At 40.0% G+C, this 15,958-nt stretch overlaps 1 protein-coding gene across 14 annotated transcripts in view; it reads left to right on the top strand.

The window, feature by feature from the left end:
* The window catches only part of rbfox3a (RNA binding fox-1 homolog 3a), a 644,989-nt gene that overhangs the window by 284,627 nt on the left and 344,404 nt on the right, over positions 1-15,958 (top strand). The window lies entirely within an intron of this gene.

Genomic DNA, 15,958 nt, shown 5'->3' with positions numbered 1-15,958 from the left:
GATGAATGATCTGACAACCAGTAGCTCTGCAATCCTGCTATGACTTGGTCTTAGAAGGTGCCCAGGACATTTTCTGAACCCTACATTTTGAAAGTGGTGGTAATACTTGACCTTGAATGATAGTCTTTGTAATTTTCATAAAGGCAGCACGATTAGTGTGGCAGTATGAACAACGCTGTTACATTGCCATCAATCCGGGTTAGAATCGGCACTGTCTGTAAGGAGTTGGTGTTCCTTCAGATGCTTTGGCTTCCTCCCACCCTTCAAAACGTACAGGGTTTGTATTTCATTTGGGTGTAATTGGGTGGCACGAGTTCATATGCCGGAAGGGCCTGTTACCATGCTGTATGTCTGAAAACAAAGTATAGTGAAGATGGGTTAGGAACTTACTAAAGATCCATTGCATGAAAGTAACAGCAGATAAAAGAGATGAAGTGAGTCCCAAACTGTCATTCAGAGTGGTTGTTGAGGATACACCATGTAAGTGTGATGCTGCCATTACATTATAAGCAAGTACACTCAGGTAAGTTCACTTGCAGTAAAACAGTGCTCAGCAGGTCAATGCTTTTTGAATGGATATCTTTCCTGTTCATGATCAGATGAATTAGTTTAGAACCATTGTTAGCCAACAATTACAGCTGAAGTTCCCATTTTTTTGAAACCAAGACACTGCCAACAAATCATCCAATTCATCACAGGATCGATGATTGGCTCATGTGACTCAAGTGGGAAATTTGACTTGGTTCGAAAACCATGACCTGCCGTGGAATTGCAGAGATGTGAACGTTGACAAGTCACTGAGGCCAAAGCACTTGTAAATTACAGCAGAGCAGCGACAGAAGTGAAGTAAAGGAGGGTTTACATTGCCACGGAATGGATGCAATTATCCTCTATCACACAGTGGAATGGGAGCAAGAGGGGAGGGGGGATTCGGGCAATCCACAGGTCAGTCAAGTTAAATACATTTGCTGGGAAATGGATAGGTTCCGTTCAATTTGCCACAGCACAATGGGTATATGCAATTCTGTAAAATAACAGATGGACTTCAAAACTCGTCAACATTTAGATCATTTATACTATTTCAAGATGGCACGATATCTATTCACCCAAACATTAATTGTTGTTATGTGGTGTCTGGGTTCATTAGTTATAAATGCATCTTTCATTGAGGAAATGGTGTTGCTAAGTGGCAACTGTCTAACTGGCCAACTGCAATGACCATAAAGGCAGCACGTAATGTCATTCCACACATGTCCTTGCTCCCAATGCTTGGGATGCAGGTTTAAGACCTTAATGATCATCAGTATGTCCTCCATTGGCAGGGCATCACAATGCTAAGCAATTAAAAGGCCCGTGCTTACGTTGTCCACCACAATGAGTTAGAAGTGAAGCACTTTGGGATATTTTGATAATGAGGTAGAGATGTGTCTCAGCCTGCGCTTGTTTACCCTCTCCAACTTCCTTCTATCTGTCTTGTCATATTAGCCTTTCACATCTGAAACAAACTGCAGCATCACTGATTGACGAGGAATGTGGTTCTTCCTCTTTCCAATCCTATCAGGTCAAATGGATTTAAAAGCCTCCCTACCACTTCACTGTGAAAGTCTGTTCTTGCATGCAGCCAGCAGTTTTTCCCAGAACGTCCACAATCATTGCCCTTCGATTATGTGCCACTTTGCCTTCGACAATGAGAGCAGTATGAATAAAGCCAGGGTAAATTGGCAGCTGGAAATTCTGCCATTTCTCTGTGTCAGTAGGAACTAGCCATTACATTAATAATCCATATATGTTCAACATTCCCATAATGTGGAACCTGTACTTTGGCACAATGAAGCTAATTAATTTCTTGGCTGCAGTATGACTAACTCTTTATAATCAGGGCTGGTGGTTTACAGTAATTGAGTAAGTCAAGTTCCATTTTCTTTATTACATAGGATTTGAGAATTTGCACTGGTTTTAAGGATTATATTGTGTTTTCTTATTGATTTTCATATAAAAATGGAAAACTAGTGATCTTGCTTGTAATATAGAAAAGGACTGTGGTTCTCTGCAGTCGTGACTAAATATCAAATTTATTTTTATGACCGAAGATTCTGAGATTTTTTTTACCAGCTCTTTGGGAGATTATATTCTTCATTTTCCTGAAAAATCAAAACTCTTACTTCTGATGTAAAATATGCCCATCATACCCATGATGGGCAGCGATCTATTTCTAGTTAGAAAGAAGATCTGGGACAGTCAGCACACAAGGCAACCACTAGATTCATTCATTGCATCAGTATGTGATTTTGTTATGATATGTGTATAAAAGCAGACAACTATAAATTCCTGAGCCTGTCCCAGGTCAGAAGCACATAAAGAAGAAGAGGATATAATCAGGTTGGCCATTTGAACCACGAGCCAGCTCTCTATCACCCTCCATAGATCTCAGTTCCTTGTATCCAAGAATCTACGGATTTGAGATATTAGCGTTATCCTTAATCGAGCATTTACAGGAGTAATTCCAAAATTTCATACCACTTTGAGTGAAGCAGTTTCTCCGTAGCCAAGTCCTTATCCAGAGGCTGTTCCAAGCCAAATGGTTTCTTTCCGGTGGTTCTCAACTCTAAAGCCAAACTGCTTATGGAAAGACAGATTGAACATATGTATTTTTTGCACATATACGAAGGTATATGATTCTTCTTTTGGTAAGACCAATATGTTTATTCATATGTACACTTTGGAATAATCTAAGTTTTATTTTTATTTTGCACTGTTATTTTGCCATCTCGACATGTTGCAAAACTTGTAGAATTGACTTTCATTTTAAATTATTGCCCCTGAATTCACCTTTTTTGATATATTTGACTGCGCTCAACCTAGACTATATTATAGCTGTCTGCCATAAGATACAAAGAGAACAATTTTTGCAATATGTGGTAAGCCCTGCAATGCCAATCAGTAAGTCTACTTGAGTGGCCTATCAGCTATCATTTCAAGGATTTGTTACCACTGCTCCTCCTAGCAACTGGGTGAGCAAAATATTAACCACAGGCAGTTCAAGAACAAGGGAGGAATTTTCTTGCTGTATCACAGTTTGCTCACATTTATTCTGTTTCCATTTCCAATTTTTTATGTGTAACAATTAAAACCAAAAAAAATCCCTGTACTGGGCTAACACTGGGGAGGGGAGGACGTCAAGCAAAGTGGAGTTTCTAACTGCAATAATATTTGAGATTGATGCAAAGTCCATAATAACTTTCAAAAGAAATTGTTATTCCCATAACTTTATTTTTAAATTACAATCTTAGACGCCAGTTGGTGACTACATTATGTTTATTTTCCTATATAGAAAATTTGCTGCCAAAGGATACAATACATGATTTGAATACAATATCATGTGAGTGATATGGTGTACTAATAGTGTACTTCTGCCTGTAACAATGGAAATCCTGAACGGTGTAGATTGAATTTGAGATAGCCTTACTCCGCCTTAGTCTTGTGGAAGATATATTTTGCTTTGTGAAAGTAGCATTGCTCTTTCTACTATTCGGAGGCTCAGCTTCTAATCTCATTATAGTTTGTAATGACAATAAAGAAATGCCTGCATTCCCCTGAGCTTTGCTGTTTGTAGGACTTCTCCTGATGGAAAAGGAACATGATGTTCTCTCAGGCAGTGTGAGGTAGGGTCACAATTGTAAACCCATATCAGTCTGAGCACTGTCCATGTTCTCTGTGAATTGTGCTCCATTGCCACACCAACATTTTCCCAGGAATCCTTTGTGCTGCGAACCAAATTTGACTTCTTGTGCCTCTGTCATCCTTTGGGAACTTATATAAGAACCTATTCCTGGCTGAGTGGGAACAAATCTGCACCCATGGCACTTTATCACCATTCGTGGAATCTCAAATAGTTCCTGCTATATAATCAGGATAATGTGAACTATTTTGTAACCATGTAAGAACACCCCTTCTCACTGTAACTGTAGTGCACCATTCTGGGGCATATGTATATGTAAATGTGTGGGTATGTGAACAGTTTCCTGAGATGGTGGAAGGCATCTGTAAGTAAAGTCTCTTCTGTTATTTGAATCTTGCTTCTTGAAGTTATTTAAGAAGCCTCCCAAGTAACCCAGAGACATAACATGGTGGCAGCGGCATAAGAGAACAAGAATAAAGCCATACAATTGATTGTAAGCCACTGAAATACAAAGGGGAAGAAGAGGAAAAAACAATGCTGAAAATAAATGGCTGGAGCACAGCAGTTCACCCAGTGATGGACGGGGAGGCTGAAGACATTGTTGAATCATTTTAAAAGTTTCAGCAGGTACAATTTAGCATTCAAAGCTATTTTACAAATGCAACAGCAGAGAAGAAGGTCCGTTATCTACTTCTCTGGACCGGGGAGCGAGGCCTTGACTTATTTAATCGCTGGGAGTTTACAGAGGTGGAGAAAAATGATCCAGACCAGATATTTGCAAAGTTTGCTTCTCACCTTGAACCTAGGTCTAACCATAGAATTAAACGCTATGAATTTCAAGACTTAATGCAAAAGACTGATGAAACTGTTGATAACTTCCTTAATAGACTAAAAATTGTTGCTGCAAAATGCAAATTTAAGGATATAGAGGAAAGATGAGTTGATCAACTAATATAAGGGAGTGCCCATCCCGAAATGCCAAGGTTTCTTATAGGGAAGGATAGCTTGAAGCTCATCAAGATATAGATACAGCCAGAGTCTTTGAAGCCACGAGAATGCAAATGAAATCCCTATCTATGTAGACCTATAAAGGACACAGTCAGAAAAGTGCAAACCTCAAGGTCCTGCAGGAAGTGCGACAGACAACACCCTTTCAATGACCGAAACAAATGCCCTGCATACAGTTCTGAATGTAGAGCCTGTGGTAAACCAAATCACTGGGCGAAGATGTGCAAGTCTGGTATGAAGAAAACAGTGATACCAGTGAAGAAAAAAGACAAGAAGAAGATCCACCACATAAAAGGAAATAACAATGAGGAATCCAACACCCAGATACTGGACATAAAACCTTCACGAAATGTCGGGTGAGATGAAAGAAGGAAGCGAGTTGCACACAAAGATCCAAATACAGAGGACAATCCAGAACAAGCCTAATATATTTAACCTAAAGGTGAAGCTGGATACTGGATCACAAAGCAACATCCTTCCACTCAAACTCTACCGCCAGATGTTCCCAGAGAACATAATAAAAGGGTGCAAAAGACGGTGCATTGGAAACAACAAATGTCACATTAATGGCCTATGGTGAACACATGATCAAGCAGCCAGGGAGAGCTAAGATCAATGCTGCAATAAGGGAAAGAACAATCTCTGTACATTGCACTTGGTAGACACAGTTGGATCAGCAATCTTAGGATAGCTGCCGGGAGTTGCTTTTGATCTCTTGTCAATTATGAGATCCAGATGAAGAAGATATCCAAAAGGATCAACAGAAACACACAACTAAAATAGGAAATGATTTCCACAGAAGTACCTGCCAGGCCATGGCACACAATGGGAGCAGACTTATTCACCGAGAATCAAGAGTGGTATTTAATAGTTCCTGTTACTACTGTAAGTTTCCATTCGTCAAAAGGGTGAAAGACCTGAGAGTGTTAATTATCCCCTCAGAGATGAGACTGCTCCTTGATGAACAAGGAATACCTCAGCAAGTAATATGTGACGATGGAAAGCAGACCTCATCACAAGAATTCAGAAAGCTGGCTGCAGAGTATGGGTTTGTTATCACTACATCATCCCCATACTACCCCAAAGGTCATGGCTTCATTGAAAGACCAGTGCAAACTGTGAAATGCACACTAATTAAGTGTCACAAAACAAAAGAAGACCCACACCTAGCTCTTCTATCATTACGAGCAACACCTTTAAGGGCTGGCATGAAGTCCCCAGCAGAACTTCTGAAGGCAGGAGATATAAAACAACTCTGCCAAGCAAAATGCACCCTCCAGAAGACCAGGAGGAAGCCAGAAGAAGACTGGCTGGCACGCAGGAAGGATGCCAGCATTATAACAAACAGGCACAAACATTGCCAGAAGTCTTCAGAGGGCAGCATGTGCATATTTAAGAGCTGATGTTGAAAACATGGACCCCAGCAAAAGTCATTAGAGAAGCTGAGACACCAAGATCATACATTGTTGAGACAGAATCTGGCCACCAGCTGAGGAGGAACAGAATTCACATCGGCCGACACAAGATGTGATGAAGCAGAAAGCTTTAATACCAGTAAGCCTGAAACACCAATATCAAGTGAAGAGAACACAACCACTAATACTGAAACATCAACACAGCAGTTGTCAGGTGAAGCACCATCACCTCCACGTGGACCAGCAACACAGAGCCCAACGATCGCAGATAAATCCACAAGATGGCGAAGGAACATACTGTCACCAGTGTGATATCGATAAGGACTATTTAAAAATAGTTGTGTAAATAAACTAGTGTACAAGTTCAGTTACTTAAGTTGCTCTGGAAAGAAAGTGATAAAGAACAGTGAATTTTTCTTTATCTTGAGAAGGAGGGATTTATATTGTCAGGATAATGTGAACTATTTTGTAACCACGTATGTATATGTAAATGTGTGTAAACAGTTTCCTGAGATGATGGAAGGCATCAGTAAGTAAAGTCTCTTTTGTTATTTAAGAAGCCTCCCAAGTAACACAGAGACATAACAATCCATCTGTGATTTTGTGGTGCATTGTACTCGTGGAGCACATTGAGTGTTGACACCCTTCTCACTTGATCTTTGTTGCTGTCAGTCCAGAATGGAGCTGATCTCCCTGCTCATCTGGCCCCCTCATGTCCATTTTGTTGGAATTCCTTTCTTTTTCAATCTTTTTTATTAGTTTTTACAATAAATACAGTACAATGAAGAAAAGGGAATGAAACTGAAAATACAGTATCTCATAAGTATATATATCAAAATAAAATTTCAAACAGTATAAACTCAGTCCCCCCTTCACTCCAATGGATGAAGACAGAAATAATATATAAAACCACCCAACTTACTCTATTTAAAAAAAAAGAAAACTAACCAAAAAAACATCTTATCCTGAGACTTGCATATATTTTGTAGCTTTTGATTCATACTGTGAATCAAAATGCAAAGGTAAGATTGTATCTTCAGCCAGAATTCCTTGAATATTTCATTTGGTTATGCTCATTCCAGGTCCAAACAATAAAGCATCCTCCACCAAGATGTCATCTCTGACCAGCAATATTATTACTGCTGACTGTATTTGATTACTTTCCTTGGTCCTTCCGTGAATGAGCTGCTGGGAGAGCGATGGAAAGTTCTCACCTTTCTCAGTCTCTACTTTGGCTTTATTAATTCCACGTTTAATCAGTGGAATTCAGTGCACCAGGAATCTCACCTCACGCTGAGCTGTCACCACAGATGGAATAGTGTCAACATGTTTGTTGTTTCCTTTCCTGGCTTATATTTCAACGCAAAATAATAACTCTAAAGAATAATCTTTGCTGGAGTTTTAAAAGAGCTTTTCTGAGGTATTTATTGTAGGAGTTACTGATCATATTCTCTATGTGGTACCTCTTGGATTCATAGATCACTGTCCTTCTCTGCTGCCATATGATATGTGTGATAACGCAATTGCTCCCAAACCTTAACCACAAACATTTTCTGAAAAATCGTGCTTTATACTGTTGCAAGAAGGCTGCCTTTTATCGGTGCACACAACCTCTTCAAATTCATGGCTCCCAATCATTTGTATTTGCTATCTTCTTTCATCAGTTCTCTCAGGTTTGAGGTATGTGTTTACAAATGAGATTGGGAGGATTCAACAGTTCTTTCTCTGTGTTTGTGCTTTCATCTCATTATCAGCTCTGTCTTTCTCTGGGCTTGGTTTAACGCCATGCAGTGTGTAAGCCTTTCCATAAAACTCTCAATTTTTCTGCTTTCTTTTGCATTGGCCAATATGCAGATAGAGCCAGGATTTCTTGTTCTTTCCTCAAGGAGATGACAGGTATGCCCTTTGTCTACCACTCCAAAGATCTGGACACTATCTGCCTAATGCTGTCTCATGTTCTCTGTAAGTGTCATCTACTTTCTGAAGAACATATACCGGATTGCTCAACGTCGAAAGGTACATGTCACTTGCATCATTCAAATAATGTGTTGAATTTGTCAAAAGTGAAAACTCCTCATCAATGTTCATTCTCCTGGACTTGGTCAGGCATTATTGCTAATGTCTTGATCTCTGTCAATGCAGGCATGATTTCTCCCAGATTTGGGGTTGACTAGTAATCCTTTATGATCATGCATCATCTTGTTGGTCAGATATATCCTATCAAGCTTCTCTCTCACCACAATGTAGTTCACCTGCATGGTGTTTTAACTGCCTTTGGCTATTACCCCCCCCCCCCCCTTTTTTTTAAACTGCATCTTTTGGAGTTCCTTTTCAGAGTTTTTTTCTTGGATGGCAATTTTTGAGGAGATTGGATCACCATTTACCTTTCGTGATCTACATTGATGTGGTATTCAAAAACTTCAAAGCATCTTACTGTTCCCTCAAAGTTGCCTGGGTATATTCAGTTCAGGAAGGTGCCTTTTGAGTGGAGAATGGATTGTTTCCTCCATCTTGAGTTTCATCTGGAGATTAGTTATCAGAGTATCTTCATCTGGCAACTTTTGGCTTTCTCTCTCATGCCAGATTTTTTTTTTGTTTGCTGCCAAGGCCTCCTTCCTCCTGATTAAGATTTTTTTTTTGTTTTTGTGAGGTACTGAACACTGAATCTGATGGTCCCCTACCCGTTCACCTAATTCCTCTACTTTCTATATATGGACTGTATTGTTAAACAAATCAACATTCTCCCATAATTTCTGCCTCATTTTTTGAAATTCAATTCAGTGTATCTAATTATTTAATTTTGACCCAAAGTGCACTGAATTTCTCAAGGATTTTTCTAGGGCTTTTACTCTCAGACATTTAATCCTCAACCATTTAAAAGAACCATTTCTTGAATTCTACTCACAAAAAGATGCTGTGGATTTTGTCTTCACCACATGTCTTCCAGCAACGCTTGGAATACAGTTTGCATTTATGTTGTTGGCTAGAGCGTGCAGTCATCATAGCTACCTTTCACAAAGCCAGAACATTCAGTCACCGCAAATCAGTGTTGCACATAACTTCGAGTCAAAATCAGCAATTATGTTTTACACATTCTGTGGAATTGTACACAGGAGAACTCTCACCACCGTAGTTCTTCCTGGAGTTCTTTCTCTCACTTAATATTAAAATCTGTAGTCACATTAGCTTTATTTTCAGACACAAAGACATGCAGCAGAAAGATACATTGTGCGATATAAATAAAGAAAATAGCGAACAACTTACTTAATGACATACTTGTGCCTATAACAAAGCAGTTCCCTCCATTCTGACAGTAATGCCCCAAATTGGGCAAAAATTTTGAAGAAGAAAGCATCAAGCAAATTAAAATAATTGGGTAGCTTTGTGAATGAAGCAGCTTCGATTCAATGAACCAACCTCCTTTTGAACTTCCACATTTTGTGATCGTCCACTGAATTCCTCAAGTAGCTTTTGTGTGTTGCTCCAAAATTCCGTGATCTACCTCATTTAGTCTCACTTAGATACTCTGTTATCTTATTCTGGTGATGGCAGCCAGAGTGAACACTGAAGATGACCGACCTATACCCTTGTTCTTCAATGCCATTAGCCTCCCGCGCAACCAAATGTCTCAGGAATCACATTTGCAGACCTACAGTTACCAGAAATTTAGTAAAGGCAGAAATTGATATTTAGAAGCCCAAGAAGTCAGAGAATTAAGACCTGAAACGATATCTATGGTAAATTATCAAGACAAGAGAATCTCCCAATTATCTAAGGATAGATTTAGGCCTTAAGCTGCAGAATACACAATTTATCAACTGAAGTGACAGCATCAAATGATTTGCCAATGCTATAGGTATAGGGACATTTTGTAGACCCTAAGCATGTACATTGACTTAAATGACACCATGCACTTGAGGCCTTTTGATGTAGAATTTTAAAATCAGAGCCTATATAGTTGATGTGCCTCAGCAATTTCAATGAATTTTTTGATCCCTCTCGCATGTGATAAATTCATCGTACATTGGATAACTGGAGAATTTTTGTTCAAATACGTGTGATTAATTGATAATTACAATTTTCTTTCTTTGGGATAGCATTTTTCAAAGAATGATCTACATCTGCTAGTTTGTGATATTGTCCTTCTCTAGTTGGTGAATTGTTAAGATTTAATAAGATTTATTCTTTTAATGGTTCTGAACAGTGGAGCAGAATTTTTTATTTTAGCATTCTTCTGAATCGCAAGTCTTCAAGTTTTTTTCCAAAAAACTGAGAACAAACATCTGGGTGTATCTTCCATTGTGGAGATGAAGCAGGGCTGCACTTTCATGGATAAGGCAAGCCTAACCGGCTCACTGAGGTGATTGATCTGTGATTCATTAGTCTTCAAAGTGGAGGATCACTGACGTCCAGATTAATATTTATTACATGGGCTATCTATCACAAAATTTGGTCATTCAGTGTCACCTCCTCCTCCCTCCCCTCCCCCAAATCAATCTGCCAAACTCTCTGTACGCTTCTCCTTCATTTGTTTAAAAATTCTCTTTAAATATTACTCTGCTATTTAGTTCTAGCCCTTCTTCACTGAAAAAAGATCAACTCGTTATTACCACATTGGGGTTGATGGAATTTGTTGCTCATCCATTTGCTGCTAAACTTCCTACCTTATTAAAGTCTTTGTATTTCAAAAGTATTTTGTAAAGGTCATTGGGATCTCCAAAAGTGATATGTAAAATGCTATGGAAATGCAAGTCCACCTGTCTTTATTCGAGTGCTTTGACTGAATGGGTAGCTTGAGTGGCAAGCTGGCCCATTGAATTCTCTGTTTCTATTCTCTGAGGACAAATTAATTTACTTCTGCCTTATTCCCAATACATTCTCAGAGATGGTGTTGATGAAAAATACACGAATGATCTTACAACTCCTGAATTTATGTTTAGTTTGTAGCTTCCTGGTGGGAGGAGCCATAATGCAGAATAATGGCTCTTTTCATTGTATCTGTGTGCTGGCTGCTCAATTCCGATCCTCTTTTGGGAGGAGATTACAGTGTGGTTCCAAAATGCTCTCAGTTACCTATTAAGTCCATCAATTTATGGATGACCTGTGGCTGCATGTTTGCACTAAGCATTAGAAAAGCAAAGTCACAGAACTTATGAATTGGTAAATGCGATTCTTAGTCATGGTTAAAAATGTGATTCAAATAGACTAGCTCCTGGAATTTGAAAATAGCAAGTTAACGTAAGGATGCGTTTATATGATGGGCCAGGGACAGTTCGTCCATTTATGCAGTCAGACACGCTCTACCCACCCACATCAGAAACAAAGCTTTTTAAGAATATTTCTTTGCCAGTGATTTTTCCCCTCTCTTCCTATCTACTGAGTTTCATGTATCTCACTTATTCGTGGGTAGCTCCCTTTTTTACTGCGTAATGTTTATAGTGCAACATTTAATCTGCCTGCATAATGAGCAATGTTGCCAGCCTTCCAGGTAGTAAATGGATGGCCATTATTTCATGACCTGCCTGCATCTCAGGAAGTGAGGTCCACACCAGTGAAAATAGAACAAAGCAGTGGGGAGGGTTATCAAAACATTCTTATGCTTTCCTATCTTATCCATCATTTCAAATGGGAGGCAAGGATTGGAACAGACGCAGATGGAGTTGACATTGTTAACACCTGTCAAACCGGGTTATTTTTATGGGACCATTACACACTACAGTCAAAAACAATTCAAGTTAGATTTTTTAAATGTCCAAAATGGCTTTAATTGGAGAGAAGCTCAACATTATGAAATAGAAATAACTTTCAGAAATGTAAATGTGTCCTGTCGGAGAATGGATTTAAATTAATTCCACCTGTTTTCAGTCATAGTCCTGCTCATCCACTTTACCCACTGACATGAGGTTGGAAATGTTCTATTGGAAAAATTTGGGCTTCTCCTCTGAGCCAGTCAGTAGAGAGAAAAAAAAACTGCTTTCTTGCGGATGTTCTGGGTTTTCCTTGGCTGAACCAAATTCCAACCTTCTACACCCAGGAAACTGTGTGGCAAATGATCATCACTGCTTCTCTTGAGAGTCATGTTCATTTTGCACTTCTATCCACCTCGCACTCCCCACCACCAAGCACCAGAATAATTCCTCTCTTTGAAGGTGTGAGATAAATCGCGTGCTTTTCTGCAGCTCATCTCTGATTTTAACTCTTCTTCCTTTGCAGCCTGATTTCTAGAGCATTTAAAGGCAAATTTGGCATCCATGTTTCCCCTGATTTCTACCCTAATCCTTAGGATAATTATTTACAACACATTCAAATTACAAGGACCAATATTGAATTAGTTAAATTAGAAATTATTTTTATATCCAAATTGCCATTTTCTGGATTTTCCTTCAAATGAAAGTCACAAAAGAGTTTATTTTCCAATGCCAGTTCTATTGGCATTTTTAATAAATATCTACATCTGGAAAGAAACGTATCGATCATATTCAGGACCCATTTTGACTCCTTAATGCTTTGACTATTTTTCTCTCTGCCCCATTTTTTGTTCCATTTGCGAGGCTCCGAGTGACTTCTGGTTTCCTCCCTTTTTATGTACACAGTGTGGAAATTGCCTCGTTTTTTTCCCCTACATTACTGCCTGGTGCCTGCAACCAGCAGTGATTCAGGTAAATAGCTCAGTAATCTGCCTGCCTGCTCTGGGGGCAGTCTGTTCCCCTCAGAGCAGTAATTTGTAGTTTTTATGGTTGAGAAGGCAAACACATTACTGCAGTGCTGTTGGAGTTGTGATCGCACCTCAGGGGGAGGCCTGTCCTTTGGGAATCAATAAGACAGATCACTTTAATCCCTGTATTGACATATTTCCACAGCATTAGAAATGAAGAGGTTCAGGTTCATTCTTTTTGTATTGATTAGTTGTAACCATTTTAAATCTCTTCCAAAGATCCCCCTTGGAAGGTTTTTGCACCACCACCCCTCCCCCTCCCCTCCCCTCCCCCCCACCCCCCCCCCCCCCCCAAGACTAAAGCCAGATATCTTTCTGTCAGCATTTCAATGGGAAAAGGAACAGCACAGGAATTCAATTAAAAGATTTTACACACTGAGGATTTGAGAGTTCATTTGGAGCAGAATTGGTTTCATCTCTATATATTTAATTCAGTGGCTGATGCAGCCTAATACTGCTTTTAACAGTCCAAGATTCGTGGACAGATTGATACAAACTGATTTCTAATAAATAAACTCTGAAACTATTCGGTAATAGAGTTCTCCTCCAGGATGGTGATAATTACTATCTAACCCGTGCTGCATTGGTAATAATGACATTTTGTCGAGTGATGAGATGATAATTCATGGGCATTCAGGAAAGTTACCCTCTCCCTGGGGCTGAGAAATATAGACAGCATTATATCAGTGCTAATTTTGAGGATAAACCACAATAATATTTGATACTTCAGAAAGGTCTCAGGTTTAACTTGGCCCACTTGCTTAAAAAAGTTATTTTTCTTTCTTCTTTCTTTGGCTTGGCTTCGCAGACGAAGATTTATGGAGGGGTACGTCCATGCCTGCTGCAGGCTCGTTGGTGACTGACAAGTCCGACGCGGGACAGGCAGGCACGGTTGCAGCAGTTGCAGGGGAAAATTGGTGGGTTGGGGTTGGGTGTTGGGTTTTTCCTCCTTTGCCTTTTGTCAGTGAGGTGGGCTCTGCGGTCTTCTTCAAAGGAGGTTGCTGCCCGCCAAACTGTGAGGCACCAAGATGCACGGTTGGAGGCGAGATCAGCCCACTGGCGGTGGTCAATGGGGCAGGCACCAAGAGATTTCTTTAAGCAGTCCTTGTACCTCTTCTTTGGTGCACCTCTGTCTCGGTGGCCAGTGGAGAGCTCACCATAGAACACGATCTTGGGAAGGCGATGGTCCTCCATCCTGGAGACGTGACCCACCCAGCGCAGTTGGATCTTCAGCAGCGTGGACTCGATGCTTGTGGATTCTGCATAAATGTTGACATACAGCATGGGAACAGGCCCTTCCGTCCCACAATCCCAAGCTGCCAATTACACCCAATTGACTTGCAACCCCATGCGTTTGGAAGGGTGAGAGGAAACTGGAACACCCAGAGGAAACCCACGCAGACAGGGGGAGAACATACAAATTCCTTCCAGATAGCGCTGGATTCGAATCCTGTCGTGGCTCTGCAACATTATAATAAATATTTTGGTAAATCCAACAAATTTGCCCATGGTAGTTGTGTAAAATTAAAGGCAAAAAAAGACAGAACATTTAAATTTATTTTGATATGAATATATGAAATAGATATATTCAGGAAAAATAGCGGCTCTGCGGACCCATGGATAGCGGGCAGTGGGGAGCAGAGACACAGCGATCCCATGGGATCCAACTGCCCAGTCCAACTGCTGTCATCTCTGTACAGATTTTTAATGGCTGTTAAAGGTGCTGATAGTAATTTTATTTAAAATCTCACCACCGGGGAGTCTGCGCTCCAGATTGCGGCACCCGTGATTGGCAGCAGCTGTGAGGGGTTGCAGATTCCAGGGAAGCGGAGGTCCGACACAGGGCACCAGTTAACAGGAAGACCACAGCCCCGTCTGAGAAGGAGAAGTAAAGGAGATAACCCATGGGACGTCCACAGCGGCAGACCAGTAATGGATTCTGCGGCTGAAGGAACCACATAGGCGGGCTGTTGGTGGTGAGTCGAGGCAAGGAACCCATGGAGGCTGTGAGCTGCTGGAGACTGCAGGCAAGGGACTCGCACCAGGCTGCAGACTGCTGGATACTGACTCAAAACTGATTGAAGGGGGTTCCAGGTATCAGATCCGGGATGCTAGAGGCTGCAGAGGGTGCTGAAGGGTTCCCAGCTGTATTGGAGGTTCAATGCAATGTGCTCTTGGACCACTCAAGATGGTGTTGATCATCTTGAGTCTAGCCCCCTTAGCTCTGCATAAATGTTGAAAGGAGACCATCACCTACAAACCACTAACCTATGTGACATCAGGAACCTACTAGCCCATTATTGACTGAGTCCAGAGTTCCCACAAAGGCCTCATCAGTCATAACAGAAAGGCAAAAAAAAGAGCAAAAGCTAATCAGCTTGATTCCAGAGAGTTTCATCACAGAAAGTGAGGTTTTGCATGCCTGGGATAATTTCTTGATTTTTCTCTCTTTAACATTAATTGTGAGATGCAGTTGAAGGTAATTTTTGCTATTCTATCCTTTTCTATTGTCAAGCCCTATCTGGCATCTATTTACAAATACAGTCTCCTGGAGTTTTAAGTTCAATTTTAAATGAATTTAATGTTTATATTTTAATACTGCATGAAACATGATAGTTCACAGAAATGTAAATACTGTAGTTAATTATAAGAAGTTTAATTTTAAAAGAAGAAAAATAACAAGATCCTTCCAAAATGAAACTGCTTCTCTTTTGGAAGGTCTAAACTGATCAGTACAAAATGGAGATGAGCTTCCTACAAGCCAGATGTTCGTGAAACACCCTCCAGCAAGAGTAAGAATTCTACACACAATTCAATTCGCTCTCAGTTGATACATTATTCTGCCCTCTTAATTTTTTTATCTCCTTTGTGAACACATAAACAATATTTACAGTTACATGATTTATACATCAGTTAGTTATGAATGGATGGACCTTTTTGTTTCTTTCTTGCATCTGCTAAATGTGAGATGTAATATTATAGGCACTGCTTCTGAGATTTGATTCCATTTAAGTTGAAGGGAATGTACTTGAGAAGCTTGGTTCAATGTGGTGCATACGATAGAAAATAATATTCTACTTGTGCATGTTCCACATATTTATTTTCTGCCTTTGAAGTAAATTGTCAAAGGACATTTTTTTT

This window comes from Narcine bancroftii, chromosome 3 (assembly GCF_036971445.1).
Source record: "Narcine bancroftii isolate sNarBan1 chromosome 3, sNarBan1.hap1, whole genome shotgun sequence".
NCBI lineage: Eukaryota > Metazoa > Chordata > Chondrichthyes > Torpediniformes > Narcinidae > Narcine > Narcine bancroftii.
Note: the sequence above shows the minus strand (reverse complement) of the source record. Positions and strands in the feature narration are given on the sequence as shown.